The sequence below is a fragment of the Procambarus clarkii genome, chromosome 80 (genome assembly GCF_040958095.1).
Source record: "Procambarus clarkii isolate CNS0578487 chromosome 80, FALCON_Pclarkii_2.0, whole genome shotgun sequence".
NCBI lineage: Eukaryota > Metazoa > Arthropoda > Malacostraca > Decapoda > Cambaridae > Procambarus > Procambarus clarkii.
The window spans coordinates 5,522,084-5,548,030 of NC_091229.1; positions in this window are offsets into that span (position 1 = coordinate 5,522,084).

Genomic DNA, 25,947 nt, shown 5'->3' on the forward strand with positions numbered 1-25,947 from the left:
CCTTTCATCAGTCCACAAGGAGACATGTATTTACAAATAGACGGAGTAGCAATGGGCTCCCCCTTAGGAGTTTTATTTGCTAATTTTTATATGGGAACCATCGAAGATAGGGTCTTCAGTAGCAGACAAAAACCAACTGTATACTGCCGTTATGTAGATGACATATTCGTAATAGTAAAAGACTCAGATGAACTAATTGACCTAAAAAGACACCTAGAGAGAGAGTCAGTACTCCGATTTACACATGAAAATAGTGAAAATAACAGTCTGCCGTTCTTGGATGTACTAATAACAAAAACAGGAACCTCTTTAAGTACCAACGTATATACCAAGCCCACCAACATAGGATTATGCCTGAACGGTAGAAGTGAGTGCCCCCAAAGATACAAAGCCAGTGTTCTCAATGCTTATATTCGTCGAGCGCTTACCCACTGCTCTGAATGGAGCAACGTGAGTAGAGAGTTTGAAAGAGTAACTCAGGTACTGATGAACAACGGATATAGCAACGCGGAAATAAACGCTGCTATAAGAAGACACTTGGACCGTTGGTAGAGTTCAGAACCTAGAACAGAAACCACAACACCCCCAATAAAATTATATTACAAATCAACCATGCACAGTGAACATATAAAAGAGGAAAGAATAATGAAAGAAATAATCCGTAAAGGAGTAAAAAGCACTACTCCTAACCAAAACATAAACCTGATAATATTCTACAAAACCAAGAAGACTTCCGAACTCCTTATCAAAAACAGCCCGAAGCCGACGGAGAACCCTCTACAGCAGTCAAGCGTTGTATACATGTACACTTGCCCCCACGAAGGATGTAACCTTCAATGTAAGTACATAGGTATGACGTCGACCAAGCTGACGAGGCCTTTGACATGCCATCTTCAATCTGGTGCCCCTAGGAATCACATGAGACAAGCCCATGACATTACTCTAACAAGAGAAATGTTGAACAAGAATACCTGCATAATAGACAAAACCCAAGATTCAAGAAGATTACAAATTCTTGAGGCAATTCACATAAGAATAGAGCGACCTACCATGAACACCCAAATCACGGAACTATTTACTCTACCCACCATGAGAGTAAGGACAAGACAAGAACATATCGATGCCAACACAGAAGACAATGTCCAACATAACAGGCCAATTACACTGGATTAATCTTTGTGTTTGGATAGGAGATGCCTCGTATGGGCCAATAAGCCTTCTGCAGCCCCTATGTTTATCCCTTATGTATCCCCCCATGTTTTCACCTTCATTGTATTATCACCTGACCTAATGCGGGTATAAAATCAACTAGTAATGTAAGATCTGTTCACTTGAGAATGAACCATGGAGGTTCGAAACGTCGTGCAAATTATACAAATAAGTGTAATACACTCTATAGTAAATCACTTCTTTTCTTCACCTTAAAAGTACGAAAATGAGTTTTGGAGAACTCCTATTTCAATTAAGCCCTGATGCTAAGAAAATAGTTAGAGGGATAGAAGCCCTAAACCAGAAAATAATTAATACAGAATATGCGGTCATATTCAATGAAACATATATATATATATATATATATATATATATATATATATATATATATATATATATATATATATATATATATATATATATATATATATATATATAACTGAAAACTCACACCCCAGAAGTGACTGCCAGGAGCACAATGCAACTGGTGTGTACAGGACACCTTATGCACTCGACCATCACGACTGGTCAAAAGGAAGTGATAGCCGAAGCTATTTGAACCAGCCCCCATGCTGGCACTCTGATGGTAATCTTGGCCATAGTAATTTATCAAATCACCTCAATCTTCGGGGCACACGTGAGGAACACAAATGCGAACATGCCTGAATGGTCCCCAGGACTATTTGCAACTGAAATCTCACACCCTGGAGCCGGTCGGCCAAGCGGACAGCTCGCTGGACTTGTGATCCTGTGGTCCCGAGTTCGATCCCGGGCGCTGGCGAGAAACAATGGGCAAAGTTTCTTTCACCCTATGCCCCTGTTACCTAGCAGTAAAATAGGTTCCTAGTTGTTAGTCAGCTGTCACGGGCTGCTTCCTGGGGGTGGAGGCCTGGTCGAGGACCAGGCTGCGGGGACACTAAAGCCCCGAAATCATCTCAATATAACCTGAAGATAACCACCCCAGAAGTGACTCAATCCCATACTGCCAGGAGCACTATGCATTTGGTGTGTACAGGACACATCCACTCGACCATCACAACCAGTTAAAAGGAGGTGATAACCGAAGCTATTTGAGCCACCCCCCCCCCCCCACCGGCACTCTGATGGTAATCTTGGGCATAGTATTTTATCATATCACGTCATTCTTTGGGGCACACTTGAGGAACACAAATGCGAACAAGCCTGAATGGTCCCCAGGACTATGATCCTCACCAAATGGATTGGGAGATGGCTTCTTCAATAATGAATTGTAAAAGTACTTTCAATAGGAACATAATTGAATCTGCTTTAATACAGATTACTAAAGAATGTAATTTGAATAAAAGCAGTGGTTTATTTAACTTACATCTATTTTTGATAGATCAATTAGAGGGCGATTTGAGTAGGATCATTGATGCAAATTTGTCTCACTAATTCATTGTAAATATTTACTAACTTATGCTATTATTATCCATGTAAGGGCCTATTAATGCAACTCTTATATTATAGGCCATAAACCATTATTGGGTAAAATAGGAGGTGTCTCGTTTGGGCCAATATATATATATATATATATATAAATATATATATATATATATATATATATATATATATATATATATATATATATATATATATATATATATATATATATATATATATATGTCGTACCTAGTAGCCAGAATGCACTTCTCGGCCTACTATGCAAGGCCCAAATTGCCTAATAAGCCAAGTTTTCCTGAATGAATATATTTTCTCTAATGTTTTTCTTATGAAATGATAAAGCTACCCATTTCATTATGTATGAGGTCAATTTTTTTTTATTCTAGTTAAAATTTATGTAGGTATATGACCGAACCTAACCAACCCTACCTAACCTAACATAACCTATCTTTGTAGGTTAGGTTAAGTTAGGTAGCCGAAAAAGTTAGGTTAGGTTAAGTAGGTTAGGTAGTCGAAAAAACATGAATTCATGAAAACTTGGCTTATTAGGCAAATCGGGCCTTGTAGAGTAGGCTTAGAAGTGCGTTCTGGCTACTAGGTACGACATATAAATATATATAAATATATACATGTCGTACCTAGTAGCCAGAACGCACTTCTCAGCCTACTATTCAAGGCCCAATTTGCCTAATAAGCCAAGTTTTCGTGAATTAATTGTTTTTCGACCACCTAACCTACCTAACCTAACCTAACCTAACTTTTTCTGCTACCTAACCTAACCTAGCCTATAAAGATAGGTTAGGTTAGGTTAGGTAGGGTTGGTTAGGTTAAGTCATATATCTACGTTAATTTTATCTCCAATAAAAAAATTTGACCTCATACATAATGAAATGGACAGCTTTATCATTTCATAAGAAAAAAATTAGAGAAAATATATTAATTCAGGAAAACTTGACTTATTAGGCAAATCGGGCCTTGCATAGTAGGTTGAGAAGTGCGTTCTGGCTACTAGGTACGACATACATATATATGTATATATATATATATATATATATATATATATATATATATATATATATATATATATATATATATATATATATATATATATATATATATATATATATATATATATATATATATTGTTACGAACCTGGATCCAGCGTCCGAGTACGGAGCCGTGACAACCGCGCCATCTGTGGGTCAGCTCACGAAACCCCCCTCCAAGAGGACGACGACACCTGGTGAGGACGCCGTGTACCAGCTACGAGGGCCAGTTTCCAGTCCCGTTGAGCACTCTACACCGCCGCCACTGACCTCTGGTGAGGTGGTGCTCAGACACCAGCGCCATCTATGGAGTGGATAGGTGGGCGTTTGTGTCTGAGCCTGTAAGTGAGGTGCCTTAGTGTGTCCCAGTTAGTGATGACGTGTCTGCTTACAGAGTCGACCTGGGACTGCTGTGATGGAAGTGGAGTCAGTCTACCCGAGGCAGCCAGTCTCCATACCTTGTACCTTGTTGCAGCCGTTGTGAAGTCGTTCCCCCGGAAGAACACTGTGGTGTGTTAGCCTGCCAGTGGAGTGGCAGTAAAAGGATTACCCGGGACCGACTGTTGGAGACGATTATCCACTGGGGTATTGAAGACAGGAGGGTGATTGGTGATATCACACGAGACTCCTGTCTAGGGTGTTTACCCTAATATCGTCCGTGGAGTGGCCTGACCAGCGTTGCGGGTCCGGAACCTGCCAGCAGACCGGCTGGATTTGTGGTTGACGGCCTCCACGGCGGTGCCCCCAGTGGACCTGTGTTTTGGCTGACCTGTGGCCAGGGTAGGCTCGGCATTCCCAGAGGACACGTTGTGAGGCCACGAAGAAGCACCGAGGATTCAGCACCAAGATCGAGGATCTATAGTCTTCAGCAGGAGACTACAGTTTAATCCCCTTGTATAGTGTTAATACCCCTCCCCCTGTGTAACCTTTTTATATACTATTTATTGGTGGCGGACATTATATTATATTAAGTTCTAAAACTTCTTTCCCTACTCCATTTAAGTCACTTGCGTCACCTATCGCATCCCTTGAAAGCCTCTACTGGCTTGGGGTCGGATATAACTTCCTCTAACAACATCAGAGTAAGAACCCCGTTGCGTCCCGAGAGGGCCGTAACATAATTGGTATCCCCAGAGGGATCCGTCCCCTTGTTAAGTATGTTTGACAGGGGTGGTGAAGTGGCGTAATCACTGTATATAATTCCCCCTGTGTGTGACGATTGTGATGTTATACGTCCTGTGCGGTGCTCAGAGTGACTAAGTGCAATATTGAGTAGTGCGGTGCTCAGTTATTCAGTGCAATATTGTAGAGCGACGTGTTCGCTGTGACTCAGTGCAATATTGGGTAGTGCGGTGCCCGAAGCAATTACGTGCAATATTGGCAAGTGCTGCAGTGTTTGGTGCGATAAAGTGCAATATTGGCGTAGAACAGTGCTCGGTGCATTAAGTGCTAACGTGTAAGCAGTGTGTTAAGTGCTAGTTGAGTGTTCCATCTGTGACAATGGCAGAAAAAGCTACCATCGATGATCTGGACGATGTTCAGGCTTTTCTGAACAGAGAGGACTGTCTTGCCAGATTAAAGTATCTGAGCAAACCGGAACTTGTACTAGTGAGCGCCTACCTGGAGATCAAGATCCGTGCCAGTGATTCCCGTGTGGAGATCTTGTCCAAGGTTCACCGGCACCTGAAGGCAGAAGAGAAACAGGAAGGCGAGACTCCTAGTACAAAGGAAGGTGAGGAAATAGCTTCCACGGAAAAGGAAGATAAGGGCAGCGACGTTGACAGTGATGCAGGTGAGCTTAATATCAGCTTCCTAGCAGTCAAAATGCGTGCCCTAGAGATCAATCGCGAGATAGAGTGGAAGAAGTTAGAATTAGAACGAGAATTAAAAGATAAAGAATTGGCGATGAGACGTTTAGAATTAGAAGAAAGGAAAGAAGAACGGGAAAGAGAAGAGAAACGAGAAAGAGAAGAACGAGAAAGAGAAGAGAGACGAGACAGAGAGAGAGAAGAACGAGAAAGAGAGAGAGAAGAACGAGAAAGAGAGAGAAGAGCGAGAAAGGGAAGAGAAACAGCGAGAGAGAGAAGAAAAAGAAAGACAGAGACAACATGAACTAGAAGTATTACGATTAGGCGCTGGTCAGAGACAAACTGGAGCAAGTATTTTCGATCCGGTAAGGAATATCAAAATGGTCCCCAAATTCAATGAGAGGGAAGTTTCAAAGTTCTTTGCAGCCTTCGAGAAAGTTGCTGCCTCTTTGGAGTGGCCAAGGGAGAATTGGGCCATCATGATACAGTCAGTCTTGACTGGGAAGGCCCAAATCGCCTACTCTACGTTATCCCTTGACGACTCCGGCGATTACGACAAGGTGAAGAAGGTTGTGCTCATGGCGTACCAATTGGTACCTGATGCATATAGACAGAAGTTTAGAAACCTGAAGAAGACCTCAGAGCACACGTTCACCGAATTCGCCACCATCAAGGAGCGACTTTTTCAAGAATGGTGTGCCTCTCGGAAAGTGGAGACCAAGGAAGACCTCGAGCAGTTGATTCTGCTGAAGGACTTCAAGGATTGTTTGTCTGGAGACCTGAAGACGTACCTAGAAGAGCAGCAGGTGGAGACCTTGAGTGCAGCAGCCACCATGGCTGAAGAGTACATCCTGACTCATAGGCCGTCTGCTAAGTACGTCCCAAGGAATTACCAGCGCAGGTTTGACAGACCTCATGACGAAGAAGAAAGACCCGTCCCACGAAGTGCTAAGAAGACGCCCCCAAGTAGCCCCCGAAGAACAAGTCCTAGCAGTCCGAAACACCGGAGCCCGAGGAGGAATATGGTGTGCTGGACTTGTCGGCAGAAAGGGCATGTAGCTGCTAGGTGCCGAGGCAGAAGAGGTGGCAGCGCACGTAGGGAGGTGATGATGATGAGCTGTGTATTACCACCAGCAGGAAGCCAGTCGACAACTACGCAGGAAGAACCCAGGTTGTTTTCCCCTCACGCTTCAGGCGGGTATGTATCGAGTGATCATACTGGTAGATCAGTTGTAGTGCTCAGAGATAGTGGAGCAGCCCAGTCCCTGATCATGAAGAGCTCGTTACCCGAGGGAGTAAGTGTGGTTGGGAGACCAGAGGTTGTCCTGGTCGGGTTTCCTAGGACGCAGTATATCGCCCCCTTAGTGCCGGTACATCTCGACTCGCCTTATTTCAGCGGCACATGTGCGTTGGCAGTAGTTGATACACTCCCTGTGGCTGGGATTGACGTGGTACTAGCCAACGACTTGGTGACCGATTGGAGCATCAATCTTCCAAAGGTTGCGGACGAGTCTACCGGAACAGCATGGTCTGAGGTAACTACAGGCAATGGTAATGTCCAGGTAAAGACAGACCCGGATGTAAACATGTGTAATTTGTCCTCTCACCCGCAGATCGACAACTATCTAGCAGTGTCTCCTGCTTCTTCTCTCGGCAAGGAACATGAGGTTACGATGGTAGAAGTACCTGAGCAAGAAGAGAGGCCTTGTGTGCAGGCACCCACGGATACCAACGAGTCTGGAGCGAAGGCAGATGTGTGCTTGCGGTATGGCAAGTTACAGCGTGTATTGAACCAGCCAGAGATTCCCCAGACGTCAGAGGTATGTGAGGTGTGTTCAAAAGGTCTAGTGCCCTCTTCGGTCCAAGCCAGTCTAGTGGATGTTGCCGGCTATGGACATGACAGACTCAGGAAACTTGTCCCTAAGGTAACCAAATGTTTCCTAGCGATATTTTGTTTAATTCTCGTGTGTGTTCTCAGTAAGGATCAGTGGACGACCCGAAGGATGATGGCTCCCGTGAACATCGTGAAGAGGTCCCTAGGATTAGAGATTTGCTCTGCAAGTGTTGCAGTTGAAGAAGGGACCTGGAAGGTGATGGTTGATACAGGAGGTACGCGATACGATAATATGAGTGACTGTTTCCGACAGGTTGACACCCCCCCCCGCGTGATAGCTGAGCCTCAAAACAGCGTTATACGGAACGTTGGTCGACCTGACGGTGGCAGAGCGAATGCCATCTGCGACGTACGAGCAGCCCTGTGGAAACTAGGTGTAAGCCTAGTAGAAGAGTATGCAGTAAGTACTGACTTGCCCACTGTCGCTATCACTCTGAATTATCAGACTCCTGTATTCCAGGTTCCTGTCTCCCTGAAGGACTACCGGACCGGCACCAGAAATGCCGTCTGTGACCAGCCATCATCGGTGCCACGACATAGGGAAGTGTCGAGTCGCCCCAGATCGTGTCTACACGGATCCTTACTCGAGAGGTGTGAAATGATGCCCCTGCTTGACATCGCAGTGGAGACGTGGATGATTACGTCAGAACCCCAAACCAAATTCTTTTTGGTGGGGAGGTGTTACGAACCCGGATCCAGCGTCCGAGTACGGAGCCGTGACAACCGCGCCATCTGTGGGTCAGCTCCCGAAACCCCCCTCCAAGAGGACGACGACACCTGGTGAGGACGCCGTGTACCAGCTACGAGGGCCAGTTTCCAGTCCCGTTGAGCACTCTACACCGCCGCCACTGACCTCTGGTGAGGTGGTGCTCAGACACCAGCGCCATCTATGGAGTGGATAGGTGGGCGTTTGTGTCTGAGCCTGTAAGTGAGGTGCCTTAGTGTGTCCCAGTTAGTGATGACGTGTCTGCTTACAGAGTCGACCTGGGACTGCTGTGATGGAAGTGGAGTCAGTCTACCCGAGGCAGCCAGTCTCCATACCTTGTACCTTGTTGCAGCCGTTGTGAAGTCGTTCCCCCGGAAGAACACTGTGGTGTGTTAGCCTGCCAGTGGAGTGGCAGTAAAAGGATTACCCGGGACCGACTGTTGGAGACGATTATCCACTGGGGTATTGATGACAGGAGGGTGATTGGTGATATCACACGAGACTCCTGTCTAGGGTGTTTACCCTAATATCGTCCGTGGAGTGGCCTGACCAGCGTTGCGGGTCCGGAACCTGCCAACAGACCGGCTGGATTTGTGGTTGACGGCCTCCACGGCGGTGCCCCCAGTGGACCTGTGTTTTGGCTGACCTGTGGCCAGGGTAGGCTCGGCATTCCCAGAGGACACGTTGTGAGGCCACGAAGAAGCACCGAGGATTCAGCACCAAGATCGAGGATCCATAGTCTTCAGCAGGAGACTACAGTTTAATCCCCTTGTATAGTGTTAATACCCCTCCCCCTGTGTAACCTTTTTATATACTATTTATTGGTGGCGGACATTATATTATATTAAGTTCTTAACTTTCTTTCCCTACTCCCTTTAAGTTACTTGCGTCACGGATCGCATCCCTTGAAAGCCTCTACTGGCTTGGGGTCGGATATAACTTCCTCTAACAACATCAGAGTAAGAACCCCGTTGCGTCCCGAGAGGGCCGTAACATATATATATATATTTATATATATATATATAGACAACAAAAAGTCATCACCACTGACACACTTCAGGCTGAACTACTAGCAGAAGCGGGGAAAAACGAGGAACATATTCATCTACAATCTTAACCCCACGACTCAAAGAAGCAGTAAAACAACTAAAAAATCTGAAAGACGTAACAATAAGAAAAGCCGACAAAACAGCAGCATATGTATTGATTCCTACCCAAGAATACATGAACAAAATTAGCGACATCCTTAGTGATGACACCAAATTTCAACGAATCACGAGGAACCCCGTGGAAGACCTTAAGCGGAAAGTAAACAAAACAATTGCATCAATCAACGCAAAGAAAGGTAGTGTGCATTTCAATAAACTTCAACGCGACTATGGCTTAGCATATGCCTATGGCAATGTTAAGACACACAAACCAGGTAACCCACTACGCCCTATAATCAGCCAAATACCAACTCCAACCTATCACCTGGCAAAAAGACTCAATGAACTCCTAACTCCATACACTCCAAGTAAGTATAGTCTACAATCATCAGCAGATTTAATAGAATTAATCAAATCTACCCAGCCCGATGGAATCATCGCTTCCCTGGACGTTGAATCCCTATTTACCAACGTCCCAGTCGACACAACCATAGGAATGATACTGGACAGACTATACAGAGACGAGAACACCCCCAAATTAGACATACCTGAGCCACACTTGAAGAGTCTTCTCGAAGCATGTACAAAGGAAGCCCCTTTCATCAGTCCACAAAGAGACATGTATTTACAAATAAACGGAGTAGCAATGGGCTCCCCTTTAGGAGTCTTATTTGCTAATTTTTATATGGGAACCATCGAAGACAGAGTCTTCAGCAGCAGACAAAAACCAACTGTATATTGCCGTTATGTAGATGACATATTCTTAACAGTAAAAGACTCAGATGAACTAATTGATCTAAAAAGCCATCTAGAGAGAGAGTCAGTACTCCGATTTACACATGAAAATAGTGAAATTAACAGTCTGCCATTCTTGGATGTACTAATAACAAAAACAGGAACCTCTTTAAGCACCAACGTATATACTAAGCCCACCAACATAGGATTATGCCTGAACGGTAGAAGTGAGTGCCCCCATAGATACAAAGCCAGTGTTCTCAATGCTTATATTCGTCGAGCGCTTACCCACTGCTCTGAATGGAGCAACGTGAGTAGAGAGTTTGAAAGAGTAACTCAGGTATTGGTGAACAACGGATATAGCAAGCGGAAATAAACGCTGCTATAAGAAGACACTTGAACCGTTGGTATAATCCAGAACCTAGAACAGAAACCACAATACCTCCAATAAAATTATATTACAAATCAACCATGCACAGTGAACATATAAAAGAGGAAAGAATAATGAAAGAAATAATCTGTAAAGAAGTAAAAAGCATTGCTCCTAAACAAAACATAAACCTGATAATATTCTACAAAACCAAGAAGACTTCCGAACTCCTTATCAAAAACAGCACGAAGCCGACGGAGAACCCTCTACAGCAGTCAAGCGTTGTGTACATGTACACTTGCCCCCACGAAGGATGTAACCTTCAATGTAAGTACATAGGTATGACGTCGACCAAGCTGACGAGGCGTTTGACATGCCGTCTTCAATCCAGTGGCCCCAGGAATCACATGAGACACGCCCATGACATCACCCTAACAAGAGAAATGTGGAACAAAAATACCTGTATAATAGACAAAACCCAAGATGCAAGAAGATTACAAATTCTTGAAGCAATTCACATAAGAATAGAACAACCTACCATGAACACCAAAATCACGGAAATATTTACTGTACCCACCATGAGAGTAAGGACAAGACCAGAACATAACAATGCCAACACAGAAGACACCGTTCAACATAACAGGCCAATTACACTTGATTAATCTTTGTATGTAGATAGCAGCTGCCTCGTATGGGCCAATAGGCCTTCCGCAGTTACCTCTATACTTATATTCTTATGTATCCCCCCATGTTTTCACCTTTATTGTCTTATCACCTGACCCAGTACGGGTATAAAATCAACCAAACCTAAAAATTCTTTTCACTTGAGAATGAACCATGGAGGTTCGAAACGTTGTGCAAATTGTATAAATAAGTGTAATACATTCTATAGTAATTCACTTATTTTCTTCACCTTAAAATTACGAAAATGAGTTTTGGAGAACTCCTATTTCAGCTAAGCCCAGATGCTAAGAAAATAGTTAGAAGGATAGAATCCCTAAATCAGAAAATATTAAATACAGAATATGCGGTCATATTCAATGAGACATGTTTGAAAGAAAATCTGCTGCCAGTATTCACCAATATATATATATATATATATATATATATATATATATATATATATATATATATATATATATATATATATATATATATATATATATATATATATATATATATATATATAAAAAGTTTGTGAGGGTACCACCTCTGGTGCCAATGTGGGGACCCATAGCCTCGGAGAAGAAAATAAAAAGTATTCAGAGGAGACCTTGTGGTTTCTCACAGAACACTAATATTATCTTCTCCTACCACCCCCATTCTTTTGTATGTACACACATATATTTACTTTATTTGAACTTAGTTACAAAAAAGGAGTTACATATGGGTTACAAAGATGGTTGTCATAGGTTGTCGAGTTCCTCCAGCTCCTCAGATGGCGGGCAGGAACCCTGGATGCAGTGCGCATTTCCCCTCTGTATCGCCACACTGAGGCGCTGGAAAAGAAAGCTTGCAGCTCTCGGGTCCCTTGTTGTTTCAATGAGCCTAGAACCCAGTTCCTTCAAAAAACTGGTAGCACTTTTACCCCAGGCGCCGAGCGTCTCAGAAGCAATGGGGACAAAATTGTAGTGGTGATCCAGTTCTCTATACTTACGGGATTTGGCTGCTTCCCTGTGGGTGGCAGCGCCACCTGGTTGTGCAACACTGAGGTTAATGTAGGTGTTAGCCAGGGTTGATACGCACGTGTAGTCCCATACCAACTGCTTGCCATTCTTCCAGGGGTTCACTGTGATACCATCCGGGCGACCAATAAGAGCATCAGAGTTACGGGGCGTTAGGTAACGGGGCTCTCTTTCAGCTGGGCATCCAGCTGTGGTGAGGCTCCTCTTGATGATGTCGTTAACTTCACTGTGCCTCGAGTGCCATCCCCCTGTGCTTTGGCAGAGTAGGCCATGGTGACCGTACCTGTCAGCCACCACCTCGCCGCAAATACACCTATATCTGGTGTGGATTGGGGCAGCAAGGCAGAGGGCCACAGCAATTCGGAGGGCGTGTGGTGTGAGACGCGTGCCAGTTGCCGACATTGGGGTTGCTAACAGGAAATCCCCTGCATGTGGTGCTGCTACTGCTGTGAGGCGAGCAATGTCGTGTTGTGTTGTTGCAGCACCCAGGCACTCTGCAGCAACTTGGTCTACAATGGGACCATCCCAGCTGGATTGCTTGTGGGATTTTGGGGATGGTGGTTGAGGTGATTGGCCTGCACGAGAGGCCCACTCTGTGGCACAGCGTGTAAAATTGGGATCATGTACACCTGCCAGCTGATGTAAGTGGGCAGGTAGAATTTCCTTCACAAGGTCGTCGGATGCTGATAAGGAGGACAGGAAGGCTGGAACAGCCTTCCTGTCCAGCATATATATATGCACAGAACAGCATATATATATATATATATATATATATATATATATATATATATATATATATATATATATATATATATATATATATATATATATATATATATATATATATATGTATATATATATATATATATATATATATATATATATATATATATATATATATATATATATATATATATATATATGCGAACAAGCCTGAATGGGCCCAAGGACAATATGCAACTGAAAACTTTGTTATATATATATATATATATATATATATATATATATATATATATATATATATATATATATATATATATATATATATATATATATATATATATATATATATATATATATATATATATATATATATATATATATATATATATATATATATATATATGTCGTACCTAGTAGCCAGAACGCACTTCTCAGCCTACTATACAAGGCCTGATTTGCCTAATCAGCATATTTTTTTTTCAATACTCGTAGCATATTTTTTTTTCACATAATTCAACCATCCTCAACCTAACCTCTATTACCTGGGGGAGGGAGGTTAATGGAAAATATGATAATAATGGGAATTTTCTCTACATCAGTTCAACCTAACCATCCTTAACCTAACCTTAGTTAGAAAGGGATATAACTCACCAAAACTATTTAATTACCATTTACCTTATTTTCCTTATCCTAACCCATAACCAGAGGGTTTAGACCCCCCTTTACCTCGAAATTATACTATATATTTAAGGTAGGAATATATTTTCACACATAAACCTAACATTCCCTAATTTAACCCTGTACTCTAATTTCGAGGTAAAGGGGGGTCTAAACCCTCTGGTTATGGGTTAGGATAAGGAAAATAAGGTAAATGGTAATTAAATAGTTTTGGTGAGTTATATCCCTTTCTAACTAAGGTTAGGTTAAGGATGGTTAGGTTGAACTGATGTAGAGAAAATTCCCATTATTATCATATTTTCCATTAACCTCCCTCCCCCAGGTAATAGAGGTTAGGTTGAGGATGGTTGAATTATGTGAAAAAAAAATATGCTACGAGTATGATGCAATGTTGAACCAAGATTCGTGTATCAGAGGTTAGGTCCAGGGTTGATGCATAAACAACACCTTCTTCCCATAAATACAATAAATTTGAAGTTAGATAAAGGGAGGTTAGGCCCAGGATGGGTTGATGCACAAATAACACGGTCCTTCCATATTTATGATAAATTTGAAGTTTGATAAATGGAGGTTAGGTCAAGGACGATTGGGTTGATGCACAAACAACACGTCCTTCCATATTTACGATAAATTTGAAGTTAGATGAAGGGAGGTTAGGTCCAGGTCGGTTGGGTTGATGTGTAAAAACAAAACACACACCCAACACTATATCTACAATATTGAACACAGTTCCAAGTTTTAAAGGAGAGGGGCTGTTAGGTCCATATCCAAAACATCACTTTTCTATGAATATGGTTACAATGTTCAACAAAGATCCTAGCAGGTTAGGCACAGTGCGGATAGGTTCATATCCAAAACTTCAGTTTTCGAAGAAATATTCAACAAAGCTCCAAGACTCTTGCAGGTTAGGCACGGGCATTTAGGTTCATATCCAAAAACATCACTTCTCTGAGTATCAGAGGCTAGGTCCAGGTTTAGATGGAATGGGTGAAAATGTGGGTAAAATGGGTTTTGGCTGTGCTATGATACACAACATTTAGGCATATTTGGTGGAAATTGTCTCCAATTTGATGGCGATAGCTTAAATTTCCCCAACTTTAATCAAATCTGCTAGGTCAGGGATAGGTAAGGCTATGTAGGGTAGGTTGGAATATGTGAAAACTCGGCTAAAATGGTCTTTTGCTGAGCTATGTAACAAAACATTTTGGGTATATTGGGTAGAAATTGTCTTAAATTAGGTAAAATTTAGGTTGGAAAGGCATAAATTTCGCCAACTATAATCAAATCTGACTTTGGATATGCCAGGAGAGGCTGGGTAGGGTTGTCTAGGGCAGGTTGGAATAGGTGAAAACTCAGCTAAAATGAGCTTTGGCTGTGCTACGTTCCAAAACATTTATGGGTATATTTGGTGGGAATTGTCTTAAATTAGGTCAAATTTATATGGGATAACTTAAATTTCGCCTACTTTAACCAAATCTTGGTTTGGATATGCTAGGATAGGTTAGGTAAGGTTGCGTAGGGTAGGATGGAATAGGAGAAAATGTAGGTAAAAATGGGCTTTGGCAGTGCTGTGATACAGAACATTTTGGATATATTTGGTGGGAATTGCCTTAAATTAGATAGAATTTAGGTGGGAATAGCTTAAATTTCGCAGACTTTAACCAAATCTTTGTTTTGATATGGTAGGATAGGTTAGGTAAGGTTGCATAGGGTAGGATGGAATAGGAGATAATGTAGGTAAAAATGGGCTTTGGCAGTGCTGTGATATGAAACATTGGGTATATTTGGTCAAATTTTGGTGGCATAGCATGAATTTCGCCGACTTTAACCACATCCAGGTTTGGATATGCTAGGTCAGGTTGGGTGAGGTTGTGTAGGGTAGTATGGAATAGGAGAAAATGGGCTTTGGCGATGCTATGATACACAACATTTGGGTATATTTGGTGGAAATTGCCTTAAATTTGGTGAAATTTAGGTGGCATAGCATACATTTCGCCAACTTTAACCAAATCCAGGGTTGGATATGCTAGGTCAGGTTTGGTGAGGTCGTGTAGGGAAGGACATATATAATATCTTAGGGTAATGAACTAGTATGTTTATGAAATAGTGTAAATTTTCCTATTTGGGGTTCGTGCTATATGGCTGACTCATATAATGTATGGACAGAGGCGACATAGGCTTGTATGTGAGGATATGGGATGCTCATATTTAGTAAGTTTAGCTAGGTAGAATTTAGTCAAATTTGCGTAGTATAAGTATATTTTTGATAGATTTAGATGAATTTAAGTTTTAACAGGATGCATTTTGATAAGATATAGCAAATTTGTCTAAAATTATCATAGAAAATACTGACTCTACCTAACCCCACCTGCCCTAACATAACTAAGGCTAGAACAAATAAGTCTGTTAGATGGTTTGAATAAATACATAAATATGGTGGTCTGATTGGAGAGAATGTAACAAGGGAGGTATTAATAAGACATAAAAACAGTGGACATATGTTAGATGAATAGTTTAGCACTAATAATGTTGATATCTTAATGGAAAAGAATGTGTTATATATTGAGCTCATTGGAAGTTATAAGAAACATTTTTATATGTGAAATTCTGACTTTTGGGGAGTTGGTTAAACTCAGCATATTATAATTAATGTCCTAAATATACCCAGAAAAATATCATGCAAATTGTGTATTGTTTGACCCAGTTGGTTGTGTTTGTACATATATAGCACAATTAATATACTTGTGTATTAATTGTGCAGATTATGTATTTTGCATATGTTGTATGATTATTGAAATTATGTATTGATTATATTTCTATAAATTGTGTATTGTTTTGTGCAAGTTGTATGTATTAATTGTATATGTTTTTGTATGTGTATTTGCAGAAATTGCTTAGTTGTGGATTTAATGAATATGTGCTAGTTATGTATTGTTCATATTTTGGTAAGTTGTGTATTGATTATATTTTTGAGCAAGTTGTGTAAATGTCGCAATTGTATTTGTGTAAATCGTGTATTTATGCTAGTTGTGTATTTTCATATTTGGGGTAGTTATGTATTGTACGTATTTGTGCTAGATATGTATTTGTGCAAGTTGTGTGTAATAAATATAAAAGATGTGTAATATTGTATAAGTTGTGTATTAATTGCGCATGTTGTGTAATTGCATATGGACGAATTGTTTATTTATACCTTTGGGTATTGATTGTCATTGTGCAAGTTGAGTAATTATATAGCAAGTTTTCTTGTATTAATTGTGCAAAGATGTAAAATAATTACACAAACTGTGTAATAATTTTTGTGATAATAGTGCATTTATGCAAGTTGTGTTTTTAATATGTTGAAGTGTAACTGGTGAAACTGTATTTGTGCGTGAAAATTGTGTATTTTGTGTAAGCTCTGTAATTTGATAAAATAGATCTTTATGGTGTAAGTGTATTTTGGTTTATGAGACAATGTGTGGGTATTTTGTGAAAATTACGTTTGTGAAATTGTGTAATTTTAGTTAAAGTGCATTTTTTATTGTCTAAATGCATAAGCATTTTGATATATTTCTGCAAAATACCGTACTTTGTGTAAATGTCATACTCTGAGTGTACATGCAATATTGTGTAAATGGTATATTTTTGTTTGCAACTGACATATTTTGTATGAAAATCTCATATTTTTTTATGTGATGGTATATTTTGAGTGTAAATAATATATTTTGTGTATAAATGGCATATTTGGTGTGTAAATGCTGTATTTTCTGTGTGTATGGCATAAATTACATCTGATTAATGGGGAAATGGTGGCAAAAACTAGGCTATTCTCTATGAATGCATAGGTTTTGAAGTATGTGTAGGTATGCATGATTGTATTTGCGAGTGTTGGTTTAGAAACAAGTTAGCTGATTTGCGCAGCAAGACTAGGATTTTTTGAGGTGTAGAAATGATTAGCCTATGAATATAGTGGCTAACATCCAGCTGAGTTGCTAGATGGATGAATTGAGGTGCGACATTTGGATATCTATTTGATGGATGTGAGGACAGTTGACTAGCCTATGAACACAGCCACTAATCCGCTGTACTGCCAGATGTGTGGTAACTACTTGTGGATTATAGTAGAATATCTAGATATAGGGTTTTCATAATTGCTGTTGTGTATAAAACTAGAATAAGAGCTATTTATTAAAACTATTATTGTAAACTAATACTTTAAGTGGGATCCCTTGGTTGTTTTAAGTATAGGGTGGACATGAATGAGATTGGGTGGAAATATATAGGAGCTGCCTCGTATGGGCCAATAGGACCTCTGCAGTCACCTATATTCTTATGTTCAGCTCACCTGCTATGCTGCCAGATGTACGATTCTGCTTAAATTGCACTATGACATTTGGCATTCTGTTATACTTTTGAACTTATCACTGAATAATGATTACAGTTGTGGATGACTAAAATGTATATTCTTATACCTCTGATTAGGTTAGGTAGGGATGGATAGTCTAGTCATTTTTGAATAATAACATCAAATACTCATGCCAGTAGGACGCCAAAGGTCGCATTGGTTGTCTGGTGACGTCATACATAGTTGACTAGTAAGGTACTGTAATACCTTCACACCTATATGCTAATGGCCATCAATACCTTATCCCTATACCTGAGGTCGCTTTTCACGATGTCACTAAACAACAACAATAACTGTTCTGTAGAATGTATTTGTTTGTTATATATAATAAGTTAGGATAGGTTAGGTTAGGAAGGTTTGATCGGGTTTATGAATAACAGAAAATATAAGCAATGAGCCAAAATACGAGCTATTGTAGCTGAATATCAACTTTGATGAAGCACAGAGTATAGGTGAGGTAATAAGCTAGATTAAGAGTTCACACTTATGTGTGAACCTCCTGGGATCCGCATTTAGCGCGCCTTGCGCCACAGAAGGCCTTATTTTAAAATATGAGAGGCTTGCTTTTACTGAATGAGATTTTTTTATTTGTTATATGCCATAGCAAGGTGTGGGAGGTATGTTTTGAGCGAATGTGAGACGTGTGTGAGGTTAAGGACAATATTGGTTACTACTGAAAACGCATTGAAATCGCCAATGCCCAGGGCTCTGTTTTTTCATATAAATGAATGATAGCAGTTTTTTCATTTTATTTTTTGCCCTATGCATAATAAACGATCCTTCAAGAAAGATTGTCAAAGCTCAAATTACATTCTCTAGAATGAAGATGACGAAGAAGAAATAGGGGTGACATGATAGAGGTGCGACTGAATGGTCATAGTAAAGGGGAATATTAATAACCTATTATACGTATCAACATGAAACAGAATAGGCATGAATTGAATAAGTTTTATATTTATGAAAAAGACCTGGGTAAATATAGGTAACAGGGGACGAACTTGATAATACATACATAACTTCTTGCAGTGCTTCTCTAGAACGACGATGATGAAGAAGAAATAGGGGTGACATGATAGACGTGTGACTGAATGGTCATAGTAAAGGGGAATATTAATGACCCATTATACGTATCAACATGAAACAGAACAGGAATGAATTGGATAAGTTATATATTTAGGAAAAAGACCTGGGTGAATATAGGTAACAGGGGAAGAACTCGAAAAATACACAAATAACTTCTTGCAGTGCTGCTCCCCTTTTGTTTCATGCAATGACCGATGGTTGGAAGTAAATAGGAAATTTAAAATAGTCTAGGGTTGATGGTATTTTACATTAGGTTTCAGGGTTACTGTTTTTTGCCCTATGCATAATAAACGATCCTTCAAGAAAGATTGCCATAGCTCAAATTACATTCTCTAGAACGACGACGAAGAAGAAGAAATAGGGGTGACATGATAGAGGTGTGACTGAATGGTCATACTAAAGGGGAATATTATAACCTATTATACGTATCAACATGAAACAGAATAGGAATGAATTGGATAAGTTTTATATTTAGGAAAAAGACCTGGGTAAATACAGGCAGCAGGGGACGAACTTGAAAATACACACATAACTTCTTGCAGTGCTGAAGTTATGTTCTTCCCTCACATACATGATCCCCTTTGATAAATGTAATGGGCGATGGTTGGAAGTAAATATGAAATTAAAAATAGACTAGGGATGATGGTATTTTATATTAGGTTTCAAGGATACTGTTGTATCGCAAAACCCATGATGCTACGACCGGCTTTTTAATCTCCTCGAATATGCCGGTGCAGGAATGCTGAGCGGCTAGCTGGTGACGTCATTGACCATTAGCAATGTCTGTGCAGGGTCACTGAGCCAACGAAATTTGGGGATGCCAGGGACCGGCTTTTTAATTCCTAGGAACAAAAAACTATGATGCTACGACCGGCATAGGAACAAAAAATTCACAAAAACCCATGATGCTACGACCGACATAGGGAAAAAACAGGAAAAACCCCAGATGCTACGACCGGCTTTTTAATCCCCTTGAACATGCCGGTGCAGGAATGCTGAGCGGCTAGCTGGTGACGTCATTGACCATTAGCAATGTCTGTGCAGGGTCACTGAGCCAACGAAATTTGGGGATGCCAGGGACCGGCTTTTTAATCCCTAGGAACAAAAAACTATGATGCTACGACCGGCATAGGAACAAAAAAATTCAGAAAAACCCCTGAAGCTACGACCGACATAGGAAAAAAACAGGAAAAACCCCTGAAGCTACGACCGACATAGGAAAAAAACAGGAAAAACCCCTACGCCTACGACCGGCATAGGAAAAAATGAAAAAAGCCGGTCGTTGCTATCAAAAACCCCTACGCCTACGACCGGCATTGGAAAAAATGAAAAATGGCGGTCGTAGGCGTACTTCCCACTACTGGTATGTTGACGACATTTTTACACAGGTACCTGATGTCAGACATCTGCAGGAGCTGAAGGAGGCGTTTGAGCAGAGTTCCGTGCTGCGCTTCACTTACGAGATGGAAAAGGATGGGAAGCTGCCCTTTCTAGATGTAACAGTTATGGAAAAGAGCGGAGGTTTCCACACTGCAGTCTACACTAAGGAAATGAACATAGGAATGTGCCTAAATGCCAACAGCGACTGCCCAGACAGGTACAAGAGGAGTGTTGTTAACGCATATGTCGACCGTGCTCTCAGCCACAACTCAGAATGGAAGCAAGTCGACGAGGAATTCTGTAGGGTAAGCCAGGTCCTAGTCAAAAACGGCTTCTCCAATGGTTTCGTCAAGACATCATAAGAAGGAAAGTGAAACGCCATGCAACCTCTGAAGAGACAACTAACACAACACCTATACCCCCTATTAGACTATTTTACAGGAACTTCTTTTCCACAGCTCATAAAACGGAGGAAAGGGTCCTGAAAGATATTGTTAATTGAAACGTTATCCCTACAGACAAAAATCAGAGGATACAACTGACGATTTACTATAAAACCAGAAAAACGGCCAGCCTACTCATGAGAAACTCTCCAGACACAAAGCAGAACGCTTTAAAAGAGACCAACGTCGTCTATGCCTTCAAATGCCCTCTTGGGGACTGTAAGCTCCTAAAAACCCAGTATATAGGCAAGACAACAACATCTCTTTCTAGGCGTTTAACGATGCATAAACAACAGGGCTCCATTAAGGAACATATAATCTCTTCCCACAACCAAACCATCGCCAGAGAAATCCTAGTAAACAACACAGAAATCATCGATAGATGCAGCGATAGCAGGCGGCTTGACGTTTGCGAGGCACTACACATTAAAAAGTCAACAGCCAATTAATGCACAACTATATTCTACCCACCTCAAGACTCTGCTCCAATATAGAAGCATCAAGAAATATGGACCAATAGGCTTTCTACAATCACTTCCATTCAATACCCATTGTTTCGTGTTCTGTCTTGTGTTGATGAATTTAATACCCTATTAACCCTTCAATTGCGCATCGCATCATATGATGCTTTGACCGACTTGCAGTAAATTGCGCATCGCATCATGTGATGCTTTGGAGTACTATGCAAGATTTAAACGGCCCGCGGATACACGGGGTTCACCACACCTTCATCAGGGCTCTTGTAAACAGACGCCATTTTTTTTAAAAATCGTGGGCCAAACTCCAGGGTGTTAGGGGCCTCAGTATTGAGTCAGCTACCAAGCCTGACGCACGCAGCATGAGCTCACAGCACTGCTGTTCAGCTTGTGACCACAGCATCGCCTAAAAATGCCATAATATACTTGTTCATGCTATTATGTAGCGATGATATTATTACAGAAGGCCCCTGACTGTGATAAAACTGACCAGGGTTCTGATAATAGCAGGATTGTGGTGATATTTGGCGCTGTGCGCCATGCAGGGAGGAGTAATGCTGTGGGAGGGAGGATGGTGGCGTTGTCTTTTGAGTGTGTGTGGCTACCTTTTATTGACTGCACTCACCATACCAGCTTAGTGGTTCGCTATGGTGAACACAAATGTAGATACTTATATATAACGAGGCCGAGGCACTACTACCCTAAAAATATTAGAGAAGTTGGTACCTCTCAAATTAGCAGAACGAGAGTGTTTAACAGAACCAACTTCACCTACAGTTTCTGAGGACAACAATTCTGATCCACCTAGCACCCGCCCACCTAGAGTAGCTGCTCAACAATGTAAACGGAAACTACAAGCCTATTATAGCTCTGACTAAGAGCAAATAATTTACCATCCAATTTGAGTAATCATGATGATGCTGTGTTGTGATGTCAAGTAACAAATCAGTTACAAGTCACAATGACCCAAGACATTCACCTCACAGTGGATTCTCGGTTACCTTAGATTGTATGATTTAATCATTAATTTGTTTGTATAGGCTATCAACTATAACATTACTCTATCTAGAGCATCTATGAGTTTACAAAACTTTAAGACTTAGTAACATAACCGTTACACGTCATCGCGACACCAGTCTTTGAGTACATTGTAAGCTTTAGTAGTTATTATCTTTAGATGATTCACAATTCCATGTTTTCATTTAACATGAGTTCCTTTACAAGACTTAAAGTCTTGTCTGTCCTTGACAATTACGGGACATTCGTTATGTGTGTACTAACATACTAACATTAATATTAACTTCGGGATAGGTACGTCAGTACTCAACATTGAACTGCAACCCGAGTCCCCCCCCCCCCCCCCCCCCCCGGAGTTATGTAGGAAATTTCGAACACTAACACACTACCATTGTATTATAATACATCATTATTATATACTAATTACAGTAGTTATTAATTTCTCTAACGGTAGTGTTAATATAAATTAATATTTCTTTATTTGAGCCTATTGCTAATATTCTCACGACATCGAGAGGCAGGATTGCGTCAGATAATGTACATTTAAACATATTTATTACCATTATGCTAGAGAATTGAATGTGGTTCTCTAAAATTATCAGTATTCCGTACAATAATTAACGATGGATAATATAGCTCCCAATAATCCAAAACCGAGAGTTATTAACTGAAATTATTATCAAGTAGCAGTTTTATCTGTTACATACGAATACTATGGAGGAAATAAAATTTCTCTCCATTTCTCGATTAACACCATTTGACGAGAATATATTATTTAATTCCCTATAATTGCAACCCAGTTCTCATTAACACATTACATCAGTAATTGCATGGAAAAGAATTATCCGTGATTAGTAATTTTTGTTGTGAATGCGGGAGACGAGTTGAGGGAGGGTGGAGACGCCACCATTAGTCGCCATTAAGCCACGAGCGAGAGACGCCAACAATCACATCGTGCGTCCTGGGAGTGTCGATTTCCATCAATACTACGTTAGACCCTTGCAGTTAATGGGCCTAGGAGCGTGCAATTGCTCCAGTAGCAATCTGGGATTGCTTCGGTGGACAACCAGCAGGTTAAGTACCCTAATATTTGTTATATCGTGAGATCTCTAGGTATATCATTTTACTGTGCACTGTCCATCATTATGCACGCGACCTCCCCAAACAATAAGTACGTCCATAAGGAATTAAATTTATTCCTTTTATGACATAGTGAGGATATTATATAGTAGGTGTAACCAATTAGTATATTTAGTTGCACCTCCACCTCTCCGTTCACTATTACAGCTAAGCAGCTGAAATCCTTTCTATTATTTCTTTAATTGAGAAAATTATAGATCAGTCGAAGATATTTAGTTTATTTGATTTGAGATATCTAACATAATATGTTAGCCTCATAAAAGTCAAATGAGAATAATTGCTTGATTTATCAACATATAATCTTTTACCATTAATCCATTCATCTAATGTTTCTTAATAGTATTTAGTAGAATTACTAATTTTTATTCGAGGAAGAACCACCCTCGATGAAGCGTACTGGGAGTATATTACTTCTAGTATTAACCCCCAATTTTGTGAAGGACGGAAAGTTTATCCTCGAACATTAATATTATACAGCCCATTAATGTTTAAAGAATAATCTTTAATAGTTTCTTATCCATAGGCACTGGTATTTCAGTCCTTATCATTTAACTTTATCTGTTTCCCTTTTCAGTCAAAATAGGGTGGTCCTTCGATTAATTTAAATTAATCTATTAATTAAATATGAATCAGTTATTAGAGAGAAAGCTTTCTTCCCAACACATGCTGGCGCCCTGTAGGCCTCCCACAGTAAAGGAGTTGGGGGGAGGGGGGGGGTTGTTGTGCGGTCAGGAGAGGGGGGGGGGGGGATTTCACACATGTGCCACCCAGTGTTTATAGAAAATTTTTTGGGAAAGAAAAACAAAAATTAGCAATCATGTTTAGTGTTAATGGAGCTCACAGTGTGGCAGACTACAAATGTATGATTCATTCACCATTGTGCAGTGATATACTAGGAAATTGTGCCAGTGTTTAAGTGTCGCCCTGAACCCCCTCAAGCTGAGCAGGACCCTGTCATCCCCCAACCCCCTCCCCACCCGCCGGCCTCACCGCACCACTGTACCTCCTGCCACCCCACCACCCAGCCCACCATGCGTCTGAGCATCTCCCACCAACCTATTCACCGCCCACACAGTGCCTGTTGCAGAGATGTGTCACCCTCCACGCACCCAGATATGGCACAGGTCACAGCAAGCATTCAGGTTCTTCCCAAAAGGGAGGGAGACACAAGTACCCACATGAGTGGTGAGAACGAGAGACAGCTAACTACCCCTGCCGCCGCCACCCGTGTCCACCCTCCCTCGCCGCGCCGATGTCACAGCCCGCCCGGGGGATGGAGGGGACTTCCCCAACTAACCAGGAACCCCTCAGCCAAGAACACGGTCCTGGGACCATTGCACCCAGAGGCGCACCCAGAGGGGGAGCCGGACCCAGAGGAACGTGTCGGGTTTGTGACGAATCTCACAGCCTTAGAAACGATGGAACCCTACGTCAACACAACGGCTGTGAGGGTTCATGGACGGAACCTTTAGAGAGAGAAGGCCCACAGGTCCCCCCGGCACACCCACACATCCCAGCAAACTTCATGTCATCAGATGACCTCCTGGGGGCCATCAAAGCATCCACCATCAGAACTCTTCCCCACATTCCTAAAGCAGTGCGCCTATTTGCAGCAGGGAAATATATAGACCTTCAAAGGAAAGTGAATGAACGGTCTGAAAATCTTAATGCAGCAGCCACCATCAGAGTATGGCATAATTTGCTCCTGTTTGGCAATATTTGCTTAGGTGTACCTGCATGAGGAGGCAAGTCACTAGCCTCATCAGTCACTAGGGCAATAAACAATTCCCCCAGAGCTGACAACTTGATCCTCATCCCTCCTCAACGCAAAAACCGTCGTGGCAGACCCAAGAGTTCCAATGACAATTTTATGCTTGGAACACAAGTGACCAAAAAAATTGAAGAGGGCAACACAGTAGGGGCAATTAGGTTACTGATCACCCCTAGAAATATTGCAACTGCCGACTCACTGAGAGAGAAGCACCCTCCTAGAGTACCATGGGAACCCACTGCTCGGGACACAAATGCCCCAGACATGGGACCTCTATTCCTGCAAGCGTCAGAGGTATACAAAGCCATAATGTCATTTCTGCCAGGCTCAGCAGGGGGGATACACTGGAGTAATACCTCAGCACCTCAAGGAGATGGTAAACCAGTTCTCGGTGAAGTTGCCGAGACACTATTGTCAGAGGTCACGAAGTTTGTTAACGACTGCGTCTCTGGACTAGTCCCAGATACAATTAAACCCTTCTTCTTCGGAGCATCCCTTTGTGCCATTAAGAAGAAGGATGGTGGAGTCAGACCCATTGCCGTGGGTAACACACTTCGGCGCCTTGTTGCTAGGGCAGCTGTCAGAAAAATTAGCATAGACGCTGCAACGATGCTTCGACCCCATCAACTAGGTTTTGGTGTCCCCAATGGCTGTGAAGCAGCAGCTCATGCAGCGCGAGCCTATATTAAGCACCTCCCAGAAAATAAGGCATTAATTAAATTTGACTTCAAAAATGCCTTCAACCAGGTAAAAAGGGATGTGGTACTGGAAGTAGTTCGAACAAGCTTTCCTTCTCTACTTCCCTTCGTTTCAGCAGGGTACAGT